The 6234-nt window shown below is 35.9% G+C and overlaps 1 long non-coding RNA gene across 1 annotated transcript; it reads right to left on the reverse strand.

Moving 5' to 3' along the window:
* Nucleotides 1-824: 824 nt before the first annotated feature.
* On the reverse strand, nucleotides 825-5916 carry LOC121229400 (uncharacterized). The gene is made up of 2 exons (XR_005927132.1): nucleotides 2860-5916; nucleotides 825-2757 (listed from the first exon to the last, which is right to left on the reverse strand). It is a non-coding gene; the product is annotated as an uncharacterized lncRNA (long non-coding RNA).
* Between the last annotated feature and the right edge of the window lie 318 nt (nucleotides 5917-6234).

Raw genomic sequence — 6234 nt, forward strand, 5'->3', positions numbered from 1 at the left:
CTTGATCTAGACCGTAGGTCAACTATAAATAGAGAGCCTCCTCCTCACATGTAAATCACTTCATTCATCCATTGTTTCATTATTCTTTGAAAGTAATAGAATATTTAGAGCATTTACTCAAACACCTCTCATGCATTCTTTTTTATGGCTTTCTGTTGTTCTTTTGTGGTTTATTTTGGCATAATTGCTTCCGCTACACAAATTGGTGCATTGGAGGAATTCTAAAGGAATCCACACTTATGGTGTTTAGGCTGACTTAGGCGAGTTTGGAACGAATGGATCACCTAAGGCTGCATGAATCGCGAGATAAAAGTTCTAGCCCCATGACATTAGTCCAAATATAGGGTTGATTTGATTTTCTCTCTCTCTCTTTTTTTAAATTATTTTTATTCTTATGAATCTTTTAATAATTTATTTGATTGAACCAAACAAACTGATTAAACCAGGAACTTGTAGCCTAACAAGTTCAACCATCTGGTTTTAAAGAAAAAAAGAAAATATATATAAGAGAAAATAATAATTCTTTGTCTATATATATAAGAGAAAATAATAATTCTTTGTATTTTTAGCCACATGTTAATTTTTAATTGGTTATTTTTTTAAAATAAACTTAACGGTTTAACTAACGATTAAACTAACAGAGGTACCAACTTAGGACAAAATAATTTAAGTATCACTTGTGGCCAAAAAAATGTTTAGGTACCAAAATAGAAAAATAGACTTAATGGTTTGATTAATAGAAGTATTAATTTGAGAAAAAAAAGTTTAACATTTGTGACAAAAAATTATATTAAGATGGAAAAAATAATATAGTTTAAGTTTTCTTTTTTTTTTTGAATAAATCGACTGGATATTTATTAAATCAGGATCAAATAACAACATGAAATTAGTTCTCTGAAATCACTGGGCTTAGTCTTAAAAGGAAAGAAACCTAGCTAAATGTAAAGTGCAAGCCCAAACAATGAAAAACGGCCCCCAAAAACAACAAAACAAAAAGACAAAAATAAGAAAAAGGAAACCTAATACCTAATCCAGTCAACATCAACAGCTGGTCTCCACAAATTTGTTACCTTTTCACATCTCTATCCCAGCAGTTCATCGATAACCATTTCAAAAAATCTTTCATTTCCTACTATCTATTCTCGTTGTAGTTCTTCCATGAAAACCTTTAATTTGGATGTCTCAGCCATATTTCGTCTCGTGCGCAACGGTTGTAAATCATTATTGCTCCCACCAGATACTTTTCTTTTCCTCTTTTTAATGCTTCTTGTGCGAGTTTGTGGGCACAATCATTTTCTGATCTATGAACAAAATGGAAATCAATTTCTTGAAAATGGTCATTTTTGCTTTGAATATCTCTAATAATCGCCCCAATAATTGATTTATCTGGTGCTGTTATTTTACATTTCGTAATGACCATTCTTGAATCCCCCATAATTACTACTGAGTTAAAACCCATTGAGATTTCTAATTTAATGGCTTGTAAACCTGCATGTGCCTCTACCGTAAATGGAGATGGGATTGCCTTATGTATGACTGTCTTTGAGACTAAAGTCTCGCCCATCAAGCCCGAACCACCAAACTCAAAGCCGATTTGAAAGATCTTCTGTCAAAAGCTGCATCGAAATAAATTACCACCCTCGTGTTCCCTTCATGTTATCTCTACCTTCTATCAACACATGAGGTAAACGTCCTTTTCTCTAGACCATCTAGCTCTACCATATAGCTTTGGATTCGCTTCGACAAATCCTTTCCCGTTATGACTTTCCCCTCGTGTATTAGCTGATTTCTTGAACTCCAGATTGACCATAAAGCACAGCAAAAAAGTCGATATTGTTTACTAATACTCATGTTGAAAACTCAGGTAAGCCACTCCCATAAACTTGGAATAGTATTATTGATAATCCAAGAGAGATTTAAAGTCTGCCATACCTCTATTGTTGTAGGGCAGTCCTGGAAAACATGATTGCTGTCTTCTTCTGAATTATGACACTAAAGACAAAAAAATTCACTGCCACTCTTTTGTGTCTGAGATTAATTAGAGTAGTGACATAGTTCCAGGAGATTCACAATATTGTGATTGTAATTTTTAAAGGAAGATGTAAATTCCATAATTTCTTGTAGAAATCTTTAATCTCGACCTTTATTAAATTAGTACTAGAATCTAAGTTAGCCTTTTGTAATAGTTTGTAGGCGCTTCTGACTGAGAATTCACTAGAAGGTTCTCCTCTCCAAACTCGAAAATAATCGTGGACTGCTTTCGCCAAAGGAATCTATAAAATTTTCTGCGCAATGTCTGCATGAAAGGTATTAACGATTAAATCTACCTTCCAATTTTTATTTGAAGCATCAATTAGATCCAAAACTAACTTGAGTTCTTCATTGTTGGATCTATTGTTTAATCTATCTATATCGACTCCCGGTATCCACCGATCATCCCGAACAAAATTTTGATCCCCTTATAGACCCTCCAGCACAAACCGCTTTTCAAAAAACCCTTTGTTACCCAAACACTCTTCCAAGTAAGCGAAGGTAAATTCACTAACTGTGCGCTTATAAAATCTGAATTTGGATAATATTTGGCGTTCAAAACCCTAGCTAATAAAGAATTTGGAAAATTAAAGAGACGCCAACCTTGCTTGGATGATAACGCAATATTAAATTGCCCAAGATTTCTGAAACCCAAACAACCATTCTCTTTTAAGATAGAAAAATCCCTCCAACACACCAGTGAATACCCCTTTTGCCACGACCCTTCTGTCACCAAAAATTCACAATAATACTCTCTAGATCAGCACACGAGGATTTAGGTAGTAAAAAGCAGGCCATTGTATAGGTCGGTATAGACTGAAGGATAACCTTTATGAATTCTTCTTTCCCGCCTTGAGAGAGATGCCTAGTACTCCAATTGTCAATTCGCTGCTTAAATATGTCCTTCAAATGTTGGGCAGACCAAGATAACGTTCTGGGTCACTTGAACTGCGTACACGAAGTATGCTAGCAACCAATCGTCTTTCTTCCTCCTGCGTATTAGTGCTAAAGAAAACGATTGATTTGTCACAATTGACACACTGACCCGAACAAATTCCATACTCGGGCAGAATTCCTTTTAATAGAAGAGCTAATTTTATTTGTTGCCTCCCCAAACAAAATGCAATCATCTGCAAATAACAAATGCGATATTTATGGACCACTCCTACTAGCCTTAACCCCTCCTAATAATCATTCCCTAATTGCAAGTCGCATGAGGCAAGATAAGCCCTCTCCAAATATTAAAAATAAAAACGGGTTCAAAGGGTCATGCTGTCTTAGTCCTCTAGCTGGACAAAAGTTTTCTCTAACATGACTATTAAAGACCACTGAATAAGAAACAGTGGATACATATTTCATAATAGATTCAATCCATCCAGTATGAAAACCTATTCGCACAATTATTTCACTTACAAAGCTCTACTCAACTTTATCATACGCTTTACTCATGTCAAGTTTTACCACCATAAATCCCTTTTTCTCCATCTTCTTCTGTTTTAAAGTATGTAATATTTCGTAAGCCAGCAAAACATTGTTTGAAATTAACCTCCCTGTCACAAAAGCACTTTGTGCAGCATCAATGCATTTCTCTAACACTTCCCTAAATCGATTCACTGTAACCTTTGCCATCAGTTTATAAAGTACATTGCATAAACTAATGGGACGAAAATGAGTAATATTGGAAGGATTAGCTATTTTAGGAATTAGCACAATATGAGTTGTATTGATCGTACTAATATCCATACCTCCATTCAGAAGTTGTAGATAAAAGGTTGTGACATCTTCCCCAATGATATGCCAACACTTCTGATAAAATAAAGCTGAGAATCCGTTTTCACCAAGTGCTTTTGTAGGCCCCATCTCAGAAAGCACCGCCTAAATCTCCTCCTTTGTATATTACGCCGTGAGTCTTTGATTATCCTCCTCGAAAACACAACGATCAATACCCAACAAAAGATATTCATAATTTCCCCTTTCCCTAGCCAAGAATAAATTCGAAAAATAAGATCTAGCAATTACTTCCATTTCCCGTACAACCTCCATTTCCTTTCCATCCTCATTCTGAATTATTCAAATAAAATTTTTCCTTTTTTTCTGTGTCGCTTGACTATGAAAAAAGGTTGTATTCATATCCCCAAGTTTCAACCAATTAACTTGAGCCTTTTGTTCTCAGTGGCGTTCATCCTTTTCAATCTCAAAGTTTAGTTGAACCTTCGCATCAATCATTTCGGCCAAATTATTATCATCCCTTTCGGCTCCCATCAGCTCTGATAGTCTTGAGGTTAAAAGCTCATTTCTCCATTTCTATTTTGTCGTATTCATATAGCCTATCTCTCCAAACCCTTTTTAAGCTCTCCAACTTTTACAGCAAATCTCTTATTGACATTTCCCAAATAAGTTTAACTTCATCAGTGAATGATTCCTCCAAAACCCATCAAGCTTCAAACTTAAATGCCTTTCCAAACAACCAGTTGTCGTCCCTTCTCGTAGTAATTAAAAGAGGACAATGATCAGAAAAAGAGTGCAAAGATGTTGAATTGATTGAAACATGGACATCTATTCCTCATTAGCCACTCCTTTATCCAAACGCTCTTGAATGTTCGTTTTTAACAAATTACCTCTCTCCCATGTGAACCAATTACCAGAATAACCCACATCCATCAGATGACAATCCTCCAACACGTTTCAAACAATTTCCATTCTTCTTTCATCATGAGGTAACCCTCCATTTTTCTAAAAACCATACATAATTTCATTAAAATCTCCACAAACTAACCAAGGGATCTCCTCATTGCTGCAAAGACTTTTCAAAAGAGCCCATAATTCATCCTTATTCTATGCATAAGGGGTGCCATATAAACTTGTGTATCTCTATTTATTCCCATCATCAGAATCTTCAATTATCACATCGATGTACCTTTTGGAAAAATTTTGAAACACAATCCTCTTCTAAACCCATTATAGTCAACATCAATGCCATTAGCAAAATTACAACTTCGTCGAACTCTTTCCATCTGAATCTTGCTTATCTTTGTCTCTATAAAGACGACCATCTAGGGATTATATATCTTCAACGAATGTCGAAGTCTTCGAACTGTCCATAGATTCCCAAAACCACGGACATTCCAACTTAAGATTTTCATTGAGTTCGGTTGGCTTGCCTTTTGGCAGCCACTAATGGTAAAAGATTACTTTCCAACATTCTCTTATTCCTAACCTCTAAAATATTGATCTCTTCCCTAGCTATCGATTCTTCAATCTCCCCCTAGGTCTCTTTTTCCCCTTCTCTCCGATTAACACACCTTCTTCCAAATCATGATCCATTGCAGATTGGACCTGTCTGACCGATAAATTCCCCTCTTTGTGAGGAAAAAGACGATCTCCCTTCCAAATTGATCTCTAATATAGGATTGATGACATTCCTGTATCCCGATTTATTTCCCACTTCTCATAACCTGCTTCCTGAGATCCGACTACCATCACAATTTCCACCTGTCTCTCTCCGCATCCTCATGTAACCAAACACTGTTCAGTGCTAAAGCTCTTCTAGATTGCGCTCACAACGACAAATCCTAACCCAATACAATAATTTCCACACCTAACGACATTTTTGCCTCACAAAATGAGTCACTGTCACCCAACCGACCACAATAGAAATAGAAAAGTGTCAGTCTTTCATATTTAAACTGACATATGAGCAATTTTCAAAGAATATAACCTACTTCTTCCTCTTTAAAGGATGACGTACATTCAGTTGAACTCTGATTCACATGAAATAATGATTTCCTTTCCCCAGATCCGAGCCATCATACTCCAGAAATTTACCTATGAAATCACCTAATTGCTTTACCAAATTCTCAAAGAAAAAGTCAGTAGGAACATCTGAATCTGTACCCAGAAAGATGCAAAAATTAAAGGGAATTTTAAGGGATCTTCCCCCCATTACAACATGTGTAACACCAATAAGTGATTGTTAAAAGTCCATGGTGAGCCCTTCAAAACCCTTTCCATATCCATTCCATGATATGAAAAAATTGAAACAAAAACCTTTTTCCCCCTCAAATCCCGGATCTGAATGCCCCTAATAGGATGCCATAGATTCGCCATAGTGCTTCTTATTACTGGGAAGTGAATAACGCTAGCTTTTAGAAAACATCCCACTAGTCGAAAAGCTCTTGCTTTCTTTTTCATATTCAACTCAAT

Source organism: Gossypium hirsutum, chromosome A01, assembly GCF_007990345.1.
Source record: "Gossypium hirsutum isolate 1008001.06 chromosome A01, Gossypium_hirsutum_v2.1, whole genome shotgun sequence".
Taxonomy (NCBI): domain Eukaryota; kingdom Viridiplantae; phylum Streptophyta; class Magnoliopsida; order Malvales; family Malvaceae; genus Gossypium; species Gossypium hirsutum.